Source organism: Dipteris shenzhenensis, chromosome 23 (genome assembly GCF_047967505.1).
Source record: "Dipteris shenzhenensis isolate YYH24624 ecotype China chromosome 23, Dip_SZ_1.0, whole genome shotgun sequence".
In the NCBI taxonomy this organism is placed as follows: Eukaryota; Viridiplantae; Streptophyta; class Polypodiopsida; order Gleicheniales; family Dipteridaceae; genus Dipteris; species Dipteris shenzhenensis.
In genome coordinates, this window is record NC_141618.1 from 3000204 (window position 1) to 3020260 (window position 20057).

A 20057-nucleotide genomic window follows, 5' to 3' on the forward strand; every position below is an offset into this window, starting at 1 on the left:
TAGATTGTGGTGATTCTATTTTGCTTCATGAGTTATTACCGTACCTACAGATGCTAGATGATGCAGTAGATGTGCGCAGTGCCATCTCTTCTAACAGATTTGGTCAAGCTCCGATTATCGAAGGGCATGATATGTTCTATTATTTTCAACCAGTGATCCTTGAATTCAAAGAATAAAACAAAGAAGTTCTCGAAAGGATGAATGTCGAATCTCATATGTCTACTCGTAGTTCAAAAAAAGATATAGAGAAAGGTATTACTTCACCTATAACCAAAACTAGAGTGAGAGGGACTTGTCCTACTACAAGAAGTATGGTGCATGCTCAACATGTTACATTGAATGAAGAGGAAGAATGCATGCTAGGAAAAATTACCAAAATGGGGCCATTGAAAGATAGTGAGGCAAAACGCTTTGCTATGGTTCTTGGATGCAAGGAAAGGGGAATCACTGCTGATGCTGCAAGGGCATTCTTAGCCAACTTGATTCAATTTTATTGCATAGACAACCCTTAGGGAATGTGAGTGATCTTGTTAATTAGAGTTGTAGACACAAATGCTCAACTAAAACATTTGTACCTACATTCTAATTTATATTTGGACACTATTTGGTTAGATTTGATTAGCAAAACATTATGTTTCAATTTGTTTTATGAAAGAATTAATAGACATTTAGTCAGTACCTTGTCCAAAAAATGCTATGTGCTTTGTGATGTGAGTTTGTATTCCTCCACTAAAAGAATGATTCTTTGATTTTAAACATATGATAGGTGTTGCAGATTGTCCTGAAAAGTTGAAGAGCTATCTTATTACAAATTTTGATCCTGCATCCAATGGCTTATGGAAACATAAATTGCCCATACCCATTGAGCGCGTGTTCGAAATGGATGGCATCCATTATGAAGTAAAGAAATCAACAATACCTGGGGCAGGATATGGTCTTTTTGTACATACGAGCATCAAGAAAAAACAAGATTTGATGGTATATAATGGTCCAAAGTATGATTATGATACTTGGAGATCTCTCCTCAAGTTTTTCCCAAGGATGAAGACTTATGGAATGTTTGAAGATCCATTCATTGAGCCATTGACAGATGTGAAATGTATTGTGGGAGATGTATTGTATGGAAACATTGCTGGATATATAAATAGCTCAATGTATTATAAAGAAAGAACAAATGTTATATTTGTATACATCCCTAAACTACCACCTTGGACTCAAAAGTCACAAGGAAATTTGAGTGCCCATGGCTACATTACTGTGCAAACCATAAAGGATATCTCCTTTGGAGATGAGCTACTTTGTGAATATGAATACTAGTATGGAATTGTTAATGATTATGTTAAACGATGCGGTGCAAAATTGGCTAATGTGTCAATGGTTTTGATTATAGCTCTATTGTGATGGAGAGTTTCATGAGCTCTATTGTGATGGAACGGTGTTTTTGAACACCACATTTATATGATGGATGTCAAAGCTCTACCATAATCCTATTGCATATGTCAATACTGCAATTTATCAACATAGAAACATATGCATTTGACATTAATTTGATACATCTTATATACCAAATAAAAATTAACAGTTGTTGCAAGTTTAATTTTGTTTTTGAAGACCACAGTTATATGATGGATGTTAAAGATCTATAACAATCCTATTGCATATATCAATACTGCAATTTAATTTACTCCAATGAATCTTCCTAACGCAACATCTATAAATTGGCTTTTGTTTGTGGTTTTGATGCATACAAACAACAAAAATCTTTCTTTCACTAGCAAATCAATAAATTTTTTGGCCATGGAGCCATGTTCACATCTATTAAGGCCTTTTGCCATAGCAACATATGGAAGATTTTTGCTTGGGTTTAATTGGGAAAGTATTGTGCATGGTCCTCAATGGAGCTAATGTTTCAATAAAAAACATCAAATTTTACTTTTGAAGTGACTATATTTTATTTCGTGGGAATTGGGATTTTCCCAAATTCTCTAATATAGTGTTCTACTTGATGAAATGGAGAAAGTAGAGAAAGACGAGGGGATGCATATCACAATGGAAGAATGGGATTATGCTAGGGGATGCATGAGCAAGGTCGGTATATAGAATGTTATGCATAAGTTAAGAGCTTTCAATAATTTAGATTGCTTATTTAATTGATTTTTTCTTGGTATAGTGCACTATGTTCAATGCTATATGGTATGAGGGCAAGCATTTTCGAACACAACGGATTGATGATAAGAGAAACACACAAGATTGCGGCATCATTGCTAGCTTTGAGGGACCCAATGGAGCCATGGATGATTATTGTGGCATAATCTAAGATATTATTAAGCTTGACTTTCGACGCTTCTTTGTGTATGTTTTGGATGTAAAGTGGTTTAAGGATGTGGTGAAAAGAGTCCCTAATGCAACAATCAAACACCATGCAAGTGGCTTTGTAACTATTGACTCTACAAAGTTTTGGCAAAGTAGGAAGGACACACTAGTACTACCGCAAAAATGTGAATAGGTACTGTGCACACATATAAAAATACTCGCTTTTAAATATTTGATGCAAGGAAAATAACATGGTTGTATTGGTGTTTGAATTAGGTTGTCTATCAACCAATGGTAGATAATAATAGATGGTGGCATGTCATACCTATTATGCCACGTTCCAAAGTGATGTATAGTACATTTACTAATATGGAGCGTATGGAGGATGATCATGGCCATGGACATGATGATGACCATGATACGAGAGAGGAGGATGATCATGAGATAGGAGATACAGATATTGAGGCCATTACCCGTGAGGACGAGCCTACCATTGGTGATACTGATTTCGATGGGCACATGAGTAGCATGAGTAGTAGTGGGTTGAATGTATTTGTAGATCTAAACACTTGTTTGGATTTTGAAGTAGATAGTTTGGCAAGGGTTGATCTCATTGAGAATGAGATTGAACCGTAGCCCATCATTGATATTGGCAAAACTATTTTACATATTGTCTCATTCTCCTTACCTCACTTAATTCTTATATATGTGGGCTTGCAAAAAAGCATTGATGTTTTTATTAAAATTATGTGCTTTGGTAATCATGGGTAATGTTTGGAAAGCAATGATGTACACCAAAATCTCACTTTCTGTATTCTCTATTTTGCATCTAAATACGTATCTAAATACGCGTCTAATTCTCAGTGTAAACTTGCTAATAGACGCGCTAATACACGCGCAAATAGACGTGCTGATAAACGCAATGTTAGACGGGCCCGTATTTTCTCAATGTAGATGTGCAAATAGACGTGTTAATACACACGCAAATACACGAGCTGTTAGACGCGCTATTAGATGCACCTGTAATTTCTCTATTCAAGCAATGCCTATAAACGCGCCCGCTATTTTGTGTATCTACCTAGCGCGTCTATAGTTGCTTTGTGTTGTTGTGGTAAACTCAAAACTTAATCACTACTATCTAAATATTGACCATTAGGTTGAAATAGAACCATTTGGTTCAAATGACAATAGATTGTATTACTTTCTTCTCTAAACTTTGACCATTTGGATAGTTTTGTCACAATCTAATTCTAAAGCCATTTTAAGTTTCAAGAAACCTCTTCTATGAGCATTGACTCCATATATTTATTTATCTTAACATAAAAAATATGCTCTAAAACAAATATCGGAATGAACTACAATGATTGAGATGAAATTTCTTAATTTATCGAAAAAAATAAAGCATATTTTTCATGACTCGCTATTCAATAGCATTCAAATGCTAAGTGTAGTAGCTTGGTTGGTAAGCGGGAAGCACTAAGTGCAGTATTTGAATGGATTTTGGTATAGGAAGAATCACATAAAGTGAATTGTAAAATCTAGTAAAAAACCTTGAAATTTTGGGAGAGAAGGTTTTTAATTAGTTATATTTTAGTGAAAAAACCTGCGAAATCTTCAAAAAGACCTTGTAAATTTCGCAGTGGAAGGTTTTTTGATTGGTATCCAAAAATGTTTTTGGTGCACAGGCGTGAATCCAGACCTGCGCAATCGCTAATTAGTCTCTCCCAGACCTGCGCAATCGCTGATTAGTCTCTCACCCAAGGAGAAACCTTTATAAAATAGAAATCATGGGCCCTCCTTGCACGAAGAAGGCCTCCAAAAAGTACAAAAGATGCTTAATGACGAATTAATGCAAATTTCTCCTTGGGTTGTCTCCTATGATCCTAAGCTGTGCCTTCTGCTGCCGTAAAACAGAAGCATCTGATCCAAATTTATCCTTTGCTTCGTCCCTAGGAAAGGGTTTACACAACCTGAGACTCTGCTGTGGTCTCTATGGAAACAGTCTCGTCAAACTTTAGAGAAGGGGGAAGCGTTCCCTCTTTCAAATATGGAGGTGGAGAAGGGGTGGTATCCTTTACCCCCAGCGTGACGAGAGCCAGCAACAGTGGGAAGCTGCAGCTCAGGAGGACCCAATTGACGATAAGTTCACCCATATATGACGTGTCGTGAGAATCGAGCTGCCAGGCTACAGCAGCACCCGCGCTTTGGATGCCTTTGTAGAAACCAATGTATCTGCTTAGCATTTGGGGATCGTCTGTGAGAGCTCCTATTATCCAATAGTTGAGATTCTGGAACATGGAATCCTGCAATCCATAGCAGAAGTAAAGCACGAACGGGCCAAAATATTTCGCTCCAGAGTTCTTGAAATCAAGTTTCGTCAGTTCCTTATGCCTCGAGTAACGAAACTGGTTGGTCAGACTACCGATCCAAATGGCGGTAGAGACGATAGCAACTACCAGAATCCCTGCATAGCCTCGGGCACGCCTGCTTTTGTTGAACTTATCAAGCATGAGCCCTAATCCAATCGATCCGAATATCTCAGCTGCCCAGTAGAAAATGTTGTTAAATCCTCGAGTCCGCACATTGAAGAGCACACCATTGACGTTGTTGAATTGGTAAGTATAGTAGAAATTGCTGGCCCAGCTAGCAGGGACCAAAAGCAGCATCCTCCAATCGAGGAACAGCTTGAGAACCTCCACCAATTCTGAGTTCACATTGGACGATTTGAGCACAAGGATGACACTAGTGCCGTCCTCTCTGATCACCTTCTTGGGCTGGGCAAGGGCAAGTGTGAGGAAGGTGCCGAATACCATGATTATCATGAAGGCTACATAGGTCGAATCGCTGACGTGCCCAAGCTCGTTGTGGTAATTCAATGCGAAGGGGATGAAGCCACCAGCAAGCGCACCCATATAGAAGATCGTAGAGCACAGAGAGATATACATCCCCTTCCGATCCTTGGTAGGATACGATGTCATTATGGCGCCTTGGCCAGACCAGAGGAACCCGGCACCCACACCAAGCAAGGCGCCGGCGGCAACGACGAAGGTCTGCTGGCGATGGTGATTGTAATAGAGGAAGGAACCTACGTACAGAGCATAGAAGCTAGAACCAAAGAAGAGAGTGATATGGGGGCCAAGGATGTTGTAGATACCACCACCGAGGATGCCGGAGACGGCGAAGGTGGTGTAGAGGGCAGTGAGGGCGTTGTTGGCGACACGGGGGTCGACTTGGCCGCTTCCTCCCAAGCCGGTGAGGGAAATGAACATCCCAGGGCAACAGAAGGAGACAATGCCGATAAGGACGATTTGGAAAGAGGCGGTGTAGTAGACGGACTTGAAGGAGGAGAGGAGCGAGGTGGCCATGGTTGCAGGATCTAGTACGAGCTGAACGAGGATGTTATATGGGGGGTTGGCGAGGAAAAATACATTTTGGGCGACGCAATATAAGTTATTTGGGCGACGTTACCTAGGGGAGCATAAATTAAATTGAGACAAGCGGCTCTTTTTTAACTCTTCATAATCAAATAGAATCTTTGATCTATCTTGGAGTAACAAAACTAGTGAGCTGTCCATCTAGTATCATGGTGGGCATTAAATTAGAACAAAAAAAGATACACCTTGCTCTCCAAAATTCAGGCTTTGTGAAAGTAGGTCGGACCTGCATCTTTCAGGACCTTCATATCAAAGATGCATATGGCAAGGATATGCTAAGACCTTGATGATGGCATTAACCAACAAGGAACGAGGAACTAGAAAGTTTAAACATGGGATAAGCAAGATCTCCCAAGGTTTGCAGAAATGTGGCATCATGAAATTCACAATGCCCAGCATTCCTCTGAAGAATTGTCATCCATGGCTTTAATTTCTTATTGTACATACAACTAAATTTTATTTCATCGGGAATGTCAATTCACGTGATTGGATTAAATGGCTCTTGCCAACATCCCTTACAGCATCCCGTGTAGGAATTGCTAGCAATTTTGGACTCCAACATTGCTTGTCAGGGAGATCATAAATATTCTAGTAATGTTTCTTAGCAAATAAGGGCCGATAATATTATAGCAAATAGAAATAAAGAACATGTGACAAGCCAATAAAACATATAACAAGAAACATTCCACTAGATATTCCTTTACCACCATGTCGATTGCAAATGGCTAGATCCCATTACCTTGCATGAATATCAGTTGAGGTTTGCAAAGTCTTAATGGTGTGTCGAAGGAAGCAAGAAACATCTGAACAACATGGTTGTCTACATTAGGCCCTTTCTTATTGCAAATACCCATGCACATGCACCCTTATAGATGGCATTACAATTGTCTTTTATGATTCCTCTTTTGCAAAGTTGCGTCATGCATATGGCCTCATAATCATCATAATCTTCTCATATAAAAATCTTATGAGAGTCCCCTTTCACGAGCTTCCATATTGGGGGCGAGTCACAAATCGATCACCTCTTGGATCCCATGCATATCTTTAAGAATGTGCGGACTTCTATTTGGGCACACTTGGTTGGTGACAAAGATACAAGGGGAGTGCGAGAAGACTTGCATGAGATGGGTAGGATGCCTCACTTGTGGACCCAAGAACGTGTGCATAGGACTCAAGAGCGTGGCTCACAACTCAAGAGGGTGGCATCATGGATCCTTTCCAAGGTAGAGGAGGCAAGGGTCAAGGCAGATATTGTATCTTTTCGGACACCCACAGGACATATGAGGGACATATACATTGTCTCAGGGGAGTGTTTACAAAGGACAATAAGCTTAGTGGCCTCAAGTCACATGATTGGCACAAGGTCTTACACGTATTCTACATGTTAGCTTGAAAGAAGAGTAGAGCTAAGATTGTGATGCTTTCATGTAACTTATATAACACCTATTTCATTAATTTTGGACTTTTTGGACGAAGCCCAAAAATCCTTCCCAAATGAAAAGTTTACTTTGTGAAAATATCCTTCCCAAATCAAAATTTTACTTTCTGAAAATATTCTTCCCAAATCAAAAGTTCACTTTGTGGCACTATCAGATTCACATAAAAATATTGTTTTTTATCTATACTTTTGCACCAACATGCAAGAATTTGAAATAATCCTATATTAGAAATTCTAGCTATACCTAAGTTATTTGTTAATTTAATTATTTTTAATATTTTTCCTTGACGTGATAAATTTATAAATCCATGAAAGGAGACTTAAATATTTAATGAAAATAACATTGTCACTCGCAATATGCACAAAATTTTTAAAACTTTTAATAGATAGAAAAAAGACATGATGCCATAAGACCCAAGTTTTGTATTGAACCAAAGAGGTATAATAGCAATTATAGCTATTATTATATGATTACATTGAGAGACGTTGCTCTCAGCTAGAGTATTTATATCCAAAATGATATAGATTGAACATATGTTTACAATTTAAATTGTTGCTCTTAAAGAGCCTCAATTCGTGCCATCTGCATAATTTGACTCCCCATTGTCTTATTACTCAATGTCACGATAGTGCCTTGCCAAGTGCCATCTGCATTAACTCCCACTTGTCTTGCCAAGCCTTGCCCCTTGGGTGCATTGACTCCCCATTGTCTTATTGCTCAATGAGATAGTCCCTTGCCAGGTGCCATCTGCATTAACTCCCTATTGTCTTGCTAAGCCTTGACCCTTGGGTGACATCCAATGCAAAATACAGGTGCCATCTGCATTAACTCCCACTTGTCTTGCCAAGCCTTGCCCCTTGGGTGCATTGACTCCCCATTGTCTTATTACTCAATGTGATAGTCCCTTGCCAGGTGCCATCTGCATGAACTCCCTATTGTCTTGCCAGGCCTTGACCCTTGGGTGACATCCAGTGCATATTTTGACTCTCATTTGACATAGGAGGTGATGACTCTGATTATAATTGTCTTGAATTGGCTTCTTGCCTAGTACCCAAATAAAATCCTTCAATGTACTTCAATACAAAGCTTTAATCATGGACATTCTTCATTTGCGCTGTCTCCTTCTACTTCCTCCATGGCAAGCATCCTTAAAAATTCGTGTATATGCAAAATACTTTGCTGTGGTATTTTTATTTTTCCTTCTACCTCATATCCCATGCGCTTCTTTGATTTCTTTGCCCTTGAATGCCAAGACACTATGATTGTCTCCATCGAAACTTGAGAGACCGCTTCATCATTTGGGACCCACTCCTTCATTATACAATTAGTATACAATGTGTTGTTATCCATATTCTCCTTCTTGCCCTTTGGCTGATACCATACCGCTGTAAATGTTCTAAGTCTCCCTTGGTCATCTCTTTGCACATCAACTACTTTTGCAACCCAAAACTTCACATTCTCATATTCATCATCCGATGGCCGAACCACAACAAAACAATCGACCTCTATACCTACTTGTGGCATAAAGTCTCTCTTCTTCGGTCCACAATATGGACATGGGAGTAATGATACAAATTCATTTTCAAAGATTGGAGCTAGGCACAAATCGTTATGAACGTTTGGCCAAAACATATTGCATTTTTCCTTGACATCCTTTGAGCCTCGCATTCTCTCAAGGTCCTTTATTAAATTTCGTGTCTTGTTAATTACAGTGGTAGTGTGTTCTCTCCAAGTAGGCTTCGAATCAGGATATCTCTGGAGCATTTCCTCTTTGTATGTAATAAATGCTTTTGATCCTTCTATTTCATAGTTAGACCTCTCATTGAATTCTTGTATAGGAGCCCATGTTGGATACCTTTCCTTGCTAGGAATTGAAGTTAAGAGACTGTAAGGTTCTTTAGGTTCCCATTTTGTATCATGAGATCACTGTTGCCATTGCATTACGGGTTTTTCATCTTTAAAAAAAAAACAAAAGTAGTGTGGATTGGTATGACCTGTCAATGCATCACACGTTTGTATGAAACGTAGAATGAAGCTCTTCCAATCATACATTCTTTCGAGCCTCTCACATAGTGTACTTTGCTTACAACCACCAACTTGTCTACCACATCTTCTTACCAAGTCATCTATTGTCTCCACATCCTTGCATTTAAGCTCCCTTGAGATTGTGCTAAAAACATGATCAATATCCTCATGTGTATGCCCAACGTATAAAAATCCACATTCGACCTCATTGAAGATTCGATGAGCAACTAGCATGGAGTAGAATGCAAACATGAGTACATTCTTATTTTCTCGCCAGCAATTATCAGCTTATATTCTCAAAGTCGGTGGTAGGTGACCTTTTTCTGCATGTACATTGCGAATTGCCTTCATAATAGATGTTACAACTTGATTGCTATCATGTAGATGCAAGGAATCAATCCATATATCTGCATAGAACTTAATTCCATGCACTAACACTCCACATAGATGTGTCTTTAGAAAGTGTTTTCCTTGTAATTTAGGTGGAGTGGCAACAAAACGAGGCAATGTTGTTGTATTCTTGCACAGTGAGAAGGGCAAAGGTTTCAATAGCGATGTCTTGTCAAGTGTGGATGACTTCATGCATATTAACAAACCTGGTGTCAATCAAGCTTGTGGATTTGTGAAAGCCATGCAAGATGTCCCAATGAGTGATGTTCTCTTAGGAGTGGAAGAGTTTCAAGGTTCTCAATACTCTCGTAGAATATTGAATTCATTGAATGGTCCTAAGAGTATGTTAAAAACAAGGATGAGATCAACAGAGGATTATTCAATATTTAACTTTGATTGTGATATGGCCAAGGATACAACGACCAATCATGGATGCTTGGTTACAAACAAATGTGAGGAGAAGAAGTGCATAAATACAGATAACAACGTGCACGAGGAATGAAAACGGTCATACATATGCATGAAGAGAAAGCGAATCCAGGCAGATCCATAAAAGCAACCAAAGAGGAAGAGAGTAATGAAGGAGGAGAACATGTTAAATGCATTGGGATATCTATGTTGCAAGCGAAGATGTATGCGCTTCATTGATCTTGCAGACATCAGGGAATGTAGAGGACATGTGTGGCAAAGAAGAGGAAGTGAAAGAAATGAATACCTTCTCACAAGTCTCTCTTGCTTTCTTTAGAATGGCAATAAAAGGCTAAGTTCAAGACAAAAGGTAAAACCTCTCGTAAATGGAAAAAAGATTTGCAATAAGACATATCGCAATATTACTGGATTATCCCATGGTACATATTGGGATTTAGTCACCAAGGCAAAGGGCGGCAACAAATTTAGCATTCACAGTAATAGAGGAAGGTCCAAATCAAGAATCTCAACTATCAGGGCAACAGGAATTTTGCAAGACTTCATACATGAAAATGCTTTACCTCAACCCCATATATCCACCAAACTTCCTAACGCTGACACGATCACTGAAATGCACCTTCCAATGGGCTTGACAAAGCTCAAAGTATTTGACTCTATTGTAGAAAAGCAAAGGCAAAGAGGGGATGCCGTAGCTTCTTCTCATACTTTGTATACTCTTTGGAAGAAGTACTTTGGATATGTTAAAATCCCAAGGAGGCAAAAAATGTCAAAGTGCAATGTCTGTGATGATTTAAAGCGAGCGATTGAGAGTGCAACATGTCCAAATCAAAGGGAATTATACAAAAAAAACCGAAAATCTCATCATGACCTTATTCGTCGACATTCCAAACAAAAATATGCATTTTGGAAGGAGCAAGCTATTTCACATCCCGATGACTACATGTGTCCTAGATAAGGCTTCTCTTCTAAAATCATTTTGTTTCTCGGAACCAATGAACTCATCCACTCCAAATAAGATGTCACTTCTATAATTGAGTACATTGAAATCATCCACATTTGAAGTGATAGAGCCTGGCACATGGGCACGCTTTTTAGGTCCTTTGATATTGTAGTATACCTTGTCTTTATCATTGAAAACCACGTGCCTCTTTCTCATGTTCAAAAATTGCATGCTCCATCTCATATTCTTGCCTACCTCATAGTAGGGATCATATAAGAACACTTATTTCATTAATTTTGGACTCATATGTCTACTTTTGGACTATTCCTTAAAATCCTTCCCAACTGAAAAGTTTACTCTATGAAACTGTCATTCGAGAATCAAAAGTTTACTTTCTGGCACTATCATTTTCACATAAGACATTTCAAAATCTCTCTCTACAATGTTGTACAAATAATGCAAAAACTACTATTAAATCCTAAATTTGTATTTCTTGTTTATAAGAATCATATTCTTAAAATAAAAAATCCGAGTTATTAGTTTAAATCCATGAAAAACCATGATATTGAGGATTCACAACATTTTAAAAATGTATACATAAGAGACCTGTAAGACTCTTTTTACTTTCAATGCAGAAAACTATAACACTCTTGAATATTCAAGAAATTAAAAGGTTTATATACACATGAGACATGATGGAAGCCTCTTTTGTACTCCAAAAAATAGCAATAGCTATGCTTGCAATTTTACATTATCATGTCATAAGTTTTACAACAAATATTGCTCTGGATGAGTCTTTGTACAAAGGATCTCCTGTGGCCTTTTCAATAATTTAAATTTTCCTTTACAATGAGTTTAGTACAAATGGGCGATCCAAACATTTGCTTGTTTGAATGTCCTTTTCTATCATGATCACAGAAATGAGCGATCCAAACATTTGCTTGTTCAGAATGTCCTTTCTGTCGTCACTTGTCGCTTGGGTGCCATCTTCATTCACTCTCATCTGACAACCACCACCACCTTCACTCTTTCTCGATATTTGAATGGTGTTATCATGGGCATTCTTCATTTGCGCTATCTCCTTCTACTTCCTCCCGGGCGAGCATCTTTGTGAACTCTGTAATGTGCGTAATAATTGGTTGCGGTAATTTTATTTTGTCTTCTACATCATACCCCATGTGCTTCTTTGTTTTCTTTGACCTTGATTTCCAGGATACTATGACTGTCTCTGTGGAAAGTCTTGAAATTGCTTCATGGTTTGGGACCCATTCCTTTTTCAAACAACTACTATACAATGTACTGTTATCTTGGTTCTCCTTCCTGCCCCTTGGCTCATACCATACTGTTGTAGCTCTCCCCCGGTCATCCATGCTCACGTCAACTACTTTCGCAACCCAAAACTTCACGTTCTCATGTTCATCATCCGATGGTCAAACTGCAACAAAACAATGGACATCTATGTCTATTTGTGGCATAAACTCTCTCTTCTTGGGTCCACAATATGGACGTGGGAGCAACGATTCAAACTCATTTTCAAAGAGACCACATGCTGGACGCAAGTCATTACCAACATTTGGCCAAAATAAAGGCCGTTCTGCCTTAATATCATCTTCTCGCATTTTTGCAAGGTCCTTTATCAATTGGTAGGTCTTGCTAATTACAAGAGTAGTGTGTTCCTTCCAAGGGGGCTTCCAATCAGGAAATCTCTGGAGCATTTCCTCTTTGTATGCAATAAAAGCTTTTAAGCCTTCTATTTCACCTTTGGATTTCTCGCTGAATTCTTTTATAGGAGCCCATGTTGGATGCATTTCTTTGCTCGGGATTGAAGTTAAGAGAGAGTAAGGTTCTTCAGGTTCCCATTTTGTATCAAGAGAATAGTGTTGCCATTGCATCACTGGTTTTTCATCCTTTAAGAAAAATCAAAAATAGTGTGGAGCGCTATGACCAATCAGGGCATCACCACCTTTTTGTATGAAAGGTAGAATAAAGCTCTTCCAATCATACATCCTCTCAACCATTGAGCATATTGTTCCTTCCTTACGGCCACCAACTTGCCTCCCACATTTTCTTATCAAGTCATCCATTGTCTCCATGTCCTTGTGTTTTAGTTCTCTTGAAACTGTGCTAAATACCTGATCGATATCCTCATGTGTGTGCCCAACCAACAAAAACCCAACTTCAATCTCATTGAAGATTCTATTAGCGATTAGCATTGAGCAAAATGCAAAGAAGAGTACATTCTTATTCTCTCGTCTGCAATTGTCTGCTTGTATTCTCAAAGTTGCTGGTAGGCGACCTTTTTCTACATGTACATTGTGAATTGCCTTCATAATGGATGTTACAACTTGATTGCTATTGTGTAGATGCAAGGAATCAATCCATATGTCTGCAAAAAACTTAAATCCGTGCACTAACACTCCACATAGATGTGTCTTTAAAAAGTATTTGCCTTGTAGCTTAGGTGGAGTGTTAACAAATCGAGGTAATGTAGTTGTATTTTGATCCATACCATCTACAATAATGCACATGTACTCATTTGGGTGAGAAATAGCTTGCTCCTTCCAAAATGCATATTTTATTCTAGAATGTCGAACAAGTCCATGATGAAATTCTCTCTTTCTTTTGTAAGCTTCTTTTTGTTCTGGAGCTGTTGCACTCTCAAGTGCTCGCTTTAGATCATCACAGTCGTTGCACTTTGACATTTTTTGCCTCTTTGGGATTTTAACATGTCCAAAGCTTTTTTTCCAAAGAGTATACAAAGTATGAAAAGATGTCGGTGCATGCCCTCTTTGCCTCTGTGTTTCTCCAATAGAGTTAAATACTTCTTTTTTGGTCAAACCTATCGGAAGATGCATTTCTGATAGGTGGGGTTGCGGTAAAGCATTTTCATAAATGTAATCTTCCAAAATTGCTGTTGCCGCAACCGTTGAGGCTCTTGTTTTGGGCCTTCCTATGTTTCCATGAATGTTAAATTTAACTCCATACTTTGCTTTATTAGCCAAATTCCAATATGTGCCATGTGATAATCCTGTAATAATGCGATATGCATTATTGCATATACTTTTTCCATTTATAAGAGGCCTTATTTGATGTCCTAAACTTCGCCTTCTCTTATCATTTACAAGAAAGCAAGACAATCTCGTGAGTAGGTATTCATTTCTTCTGCTTCCTTTCCTTTGCCAGACATGTTCTCTACAACCCTTGATGTCATGTAAGTTAATGGATTGCATACATGTATGCTTACAGCATGTAGATCACATTGCTTTTAGCATAACATCTTCATTCATTACTCTTATTCTCTTTGGTTGCTTTTCTGGATCTGCCTACACTCGTTGTCTTTTCATGCATCTGTATGTCCGTTTTGGGACCTTCTGTACATTCTTATTTGGATTTGTGTAGTTCTCCTTGTAAGATTTATTTGTCACGTTGTTTTCATGAGATGTTGCATCCTTGATCTTATCACTCTGACAGTCAAATAATGAATATTCCTTTGTTGATGTCATCCTTGTTTTGATACATTCGTTAAACCATTTGTAACATTTACAAGTTCACAATCAAAGTCAAACACCGAATAGCCCTTTGTTGATCTCATCCCTACTTTTGATACAATCGTACAACCACTTGTCACAGTGGCATTAGAGTGTCCTGAATGATCTTCAAACTCATCTATTCCTGAGAGAACATCACTCATTGATGCACTTTCTATGGATTTCATAACTCCATAGTCAGTGGTGATAGAGTGTCCAGAATGATCTTCAAACTCATCTATTCCTGAGAGAACATCGCTCATTGATGCACTTTCTATGGATTTCATAACTCCATAGTCTTGAAACTCCTCTACTCCAGAGAGAACATCACTCATTATACTATCGTGCATGATTTCCATAATTCCATAGTTACCTGCTTTGACTCCAAGAACTTTATCAGTATCCATGAAGCCATCCATGCTTGAAGATATAACACTTTTGACATCTTTGCCCAAGTTCTCAATGTGCATGAACTCATCCACCCCGGATAAGGCATCACTTGTGAAATATTTTTCTTTCTCGGTACCAATGAACTCATTGACTTCTGATAAGATGTCAGTGCTATAGTTGAGTGCATTGGAATCATCCATCTCTGAAGGAATAGAGCTTGGTACATTGGCATATTCTTTCAATTCTTTGATGTTGTAGTATACATTATGTTTATCATTAAAAACCACATGCTGAGTCTTTCCAATCTTTAAAAATTGCATGCTCCATCTCAAATCCTTACCTACCTCATAGTAGGGACCATCCAATGACATTGAGTTATCATCCATACCATCATCAGTAACTTTTTGAATTCTCATCTGCGCAAATGTCCAGTGTTCAACTTGTTCAAATCCCAAGACTTGACCTTCTGCTACATACTTATTTGTAAATGATAACATTTGTAAAATATCTCCCACTCTAAAATCCAAAGATATGCACTTTGTATTCCTAATGACATGTGTTGGATAAGTCTCATCTCTGTCCCATGCAATAAATGCTTTGTTGGAAGTATTATAGGGCATAACATCTCCAAGGATTTCCATATCCCCACACTTATGCTTTAGCTCAACATGTGCACTAAGAATCCTTGATACGATAACCGCCACCTTATCTTCGCCAAGTCTTCTAAAGTGACAAATAGAATTTGGATCACTTTCATGGATTGTAGCAAATGCAACTACTTCTCTTTTGCAACATAAAATCACCTCCATCCCCGGAATAAATTTTGTAGCCATCTCCTTTGTGAGTTTCCTTTGCAAACAAGCTGTAACAACCATTACCATTATAAAGAACATTAGTCTCTTCTCAATAATCTACTTTATTAATGATTTAAAAATCCAGAACTTGTTTGAAAATTTAATTAGACACTAACCAATAGCAACCGTAAACCAATAACAACCCTAAACCCTAAACCCTAAACCGTAAACCAAAAAAACCCTAAACCCTAAACCCTCAACCCTCAACCCTAACCAATAACAACCCTAAACCCTAAACCCTAACTCCCAAACCCTAAACCCTAAACCCTAAACCCTAACCCCCAAACCCTAAACCCTAAACCCTAACCCCCAAACCCCAAACCCTAACTCCCAAACCCTAAACCCTAAACCCCAAACCCTAAACCCTAACTCCTAAACCCTAAACCCTAACTCCCAAAGCCTAAACCCTAAACCCTTAACCCTAACTCCCAAACCCTAAACCCTAAACCCTAACCCCTAAACCCTAAACCCTAAGTTCAAAACCCTAAACCCTAAACCCTAAACCCTAACTCCTAAACCCTAAACCCTTAACCCTAATCCCCAAACCCTAAACTCTAAACCTAACTCCTAAACCCTAAACCCTAAACCCTAAACCCTAAACCCTAACCCCCAAACCCTAAACTGTAAACCCTAACCCCCAAACCCTAAACCCTAACTCCCAAACCCTAAACCCTAAACCCTAAACTCTAACTCCCAAACCCTAAACCCTGAACCCTAAACCCTAAACCCCAAACCCTAAACCCTAAACCTTAAACTCTAACTCCCAAACCCTAAACCATAACCCCCAAACCCTAAACCCTAAACCCTAAACCCTAAACACTAAACCCTAACTCCCAAACCCTCAACCCTAAACCCTAAACCCTAAATCCTAACTCCCAAACCCTAAACCCGAAACCCTAAACCCTAAACCCTAAACCCTAGCTCCTAAACCCTAAACCCTAAACCCTAAACCCCAAACCCTAAACCCTAAACCTTAAACTCTAACTCCCAAACCCTAAACCCTAACCCCCTAACCCTAAACCCTAAACCCTAACCCCCAAACCCTAAACCCCAAACCCTAAATCCTAAACCCTAAATCCTAAACCCTAACCCCCAAACCCTAAACCCTAAACCACCAAACTCTAAACCCTAACCCCCAAACCCTAACCCTCAAACCTTGAACCCTAAACCCTAAACCCTAACTCACCAAACCCCAAATCCTAAACCCAAACCACGAAATCCTAAACCTTAAATCCTATGAGTGTTTTCAAGTAATATCATTTATTTAAGTAATAGTTTTAATTAGAATTCATAAGTAATAGTGGAATTGATAGTTGGGAGGGTGGTAGTGGGAGAAAGGGAGAGTGGGAAAGTGGAGAAAGGGAGTGTGGGAGGGTGGTAGTGGGAGAAAGGGAGAGTGGGAGAGGGAGTGGGAATGGGGGCGGTGGGGGTGGGGGTGGGGGTGGGAGGATGGGAGTGGGAGTGGGAGAGGGAGTGGGAATGGGGGAGGTGGGGGTGGGAGAATGGGAGTGGGAGTGGGAGAGGGAGTGGGAATGGGGGAGGTGGGGGTGGGGGTGGGAGAATGGGAGTGGGAGTGGGAGAGGGAGTGGGAATTGGGGAGGTGGGGGTGGGGTGAGGGTGGGAGGATGGGAGTGGGAGTGGGAAGGGTGGGGAGTGGGAGTGGGAGGATGGGAGTGGGAGAGGGAGTGGGAATGGGGGAGGTGGGGGTGGAAGTGGGAGGGGTGAGGTGGGAGGATGGGAGTGGGAATGGGGGAGGTGGGGGTGGAAGTGGGAGGGGTGGGGTGGGAGGATGGGGGAGGGAGTGGGAATGGGGGAGGTGGGGGGGGTGGGAAAATGGGAGTGGGAGTGGGAATGGGGGAGGTGGGGGGGTGGGAAAATGGGAGTGGGAGTGGGAGTGGGAGAGGGAGTGGGAGGATGGGAGTGGGAGGGGTGAGGTGGGAGGATAAGGGTGGGAGAATGGGAGTGGGAGTGGGAATGGGGGGGGAGGGGTGGGGGTGGGAGGATGGGAGTGGGAGTGAGAGGTGGAGGTGGGAGGATGGGAGTGGGTGGGAGAATGGGAGTGGGAGTGGGAGTGGGAATGGGGGAGGTGGGGGTGGGGTGAGGGTGGGAGTGGGAGGGGTGGGGTGGGAGGATGGGAGTGGGAGAGGGAGTGGGAATGGGGAAGGTGAAAGAATGGGCGTGGGCGTGGGAGTGAGAATGGGGGAGGTGGGGTGGGAGGATGGGGGTGGGAGTGGGAGTGGGAATGGGGTGGGAGTGGGAATGGGGTGGGAGGATGGGAGTGGGTGGAAGAGAGAGAGAAGATAATCGAATAGAAAGGCCAATGGGAGAGGAGATAATGTTATAGAAGGACCAATGAGAGAGAAGCACTTAAAACCCTAGTTTTTCTTATATATACTCTCCTTCTCTCATTGTTTCTCTCATTTCAACAAGGAGAAGCAAAAAGAGGAGGAAGAGCAAAAGCAAGCACAAGCAAGCACAAGCATAGATTTCAACTTTTTTCCAGGTACTTTTTTAAAATTTGTATTCTAACACTTATTTCATTAATTTTGGACTTGTCAATGTACAAATTCATTTTTACATATACTTTTGGACTAGTTTTCAGATAAAATTTAAGAAAAACCCAATCTTCAAAGCACATATAAAAACATAAAAACAAGCATTTTTTTATATATTTTTTAAGGACATGAAACTAAAATTATAAAATTTAACGCAATCTAGATAAGTTACATGAAAAAATAAGATTAGGTTGTTGTAAACTCTCTTAATATTTAATGGTGTTAATAAACACCTTCAAAAGTTAAGCCTGAGATAAGTTACACAAAAAAGAGTGGTCCATTAATTGTAAACTCACTTTATATTTATAATAGTGTTTAGGAAACACTTTCAAAAGTTACAAGTGGAAGTAGCAAACTCTCACAATATTTATAATTTAGGTGTTTAAAAACACCAAAAGTTACAATAAGACTCTCATTGGAAGGCAAATTACACCAAAAGTTACAATAAGACTCTCAGTGGAAGGCAAATTTATTTTCAAGACTAGAGCCATTCAATTTGATGAATTTTCTATTTTCAAGTCCTTAGCCTAAATTCAACCCATTCAAGAGCTGAGCTCATCTCATCCTCATCGATGTAGTTAAAATTATAGAAGAGAAGTAAGGATTGATGAATTTTCTCTTGCATAACACTTTGTTTATTCCGAATGGCTTGCGCTTCCTCGGGGGAAAATCTTCCATAACGAGCCACACGCGAAGATATCTCACTTTGAAAGTCTATCAACTCTCTCCTATATGACTGCAATTTATCTATTTCAGTAGTAGCCATACTTATTTTTCTTTCCTCTTCCTTCTCTAGGCCCTTCTGACAAGCAAAGTCATCCTTCTCGTACTGGGTTAATGGAGCTGGATTTTGCTTTCTCTCCTCTCTCTTTCCTTGGTTCTCGGCAATCCATTCTTTGAGGCTGCTAATGGCTTGCTCGACAGAATCGATTACCTTAAAAAGATCCATAATGGCTGCAAGATGAAAGGAGTATGCTTGAGAAGAGGAGGTAAGGCTGCGGGCAAGATGGAAGGAGCAAGCTTGAGGAGAGGAGTAAGGTAAGAAGAGTAAAGTGGAAGAAGTGTGGAGAGGAGTAAGGTAAGAAGAGTAAAGTGGAAGAAGTTTTTGCTGCGGGTGAGATATAGAAGATGAACGAGGTGAGGAAGGTAACGAGAGTGAGGAAAGATATAAAAGACTAACGAGGTGAGGAAGGTAACGAGAGTGAGGAAGAGAGTGAGGAAAGATATAGAAGACGAACGAGGTGAGGAAGGTAACGAGAGTGAGGAAGGTAACTAGAGGAGATAAGGCAAGATGAAAGGAGTATGCTTGAGAAGAGGAGGCAAGGCTGCGGGCAAGATGGAAGGAGCAAGCTTGAGGAGAGGAAGGAGCAAGCTTGAGGAGAGGAGTAAGGTAAGAAGAGCAAAGTGGAAGAAGTGTCTGCTGCGGGTGAGATATAGAAGATGAACGACTACTAGCGGGCAAGATGGAAGGAGCAAGCTTGAGGAGAGGAAGGAGCAAGCTTGAGGAGAGGAGCGGGTGAGATATAGAAGATGAACGACTACTAGGGAATTTATAGAACTACAGATGCAAGACCGTAATGCGAGATGACTAGATGCAAGATCGTAATGCGAGACATTATAAAATAAAATGATGGGATGCAAGACCGTAATGGGAGACATTTGAGACATATAAGATAGTGATAGTACATTGAAATCTATAAAGTAAAATGATGGAACACAGGAATGATATAATTAATAGAATCTCATCATGAAGAGCAAAGT

The 20057-nt window shown here is 39.9% G+C and overlaps 1 pseudogene; it reads right to left on the reverse strand.

Moving 5' to 3' along the window:
• Positions 1-4274: 4274 nt before the first annotated feature.
• On the reverse strand, positions 4275-5678 carry LOC147886868 (UNC93-like protein 1 pseudogene; annotated as a pseudogene).
• Positions 5679-20057: the final 14379 nt, after the last annotated feature.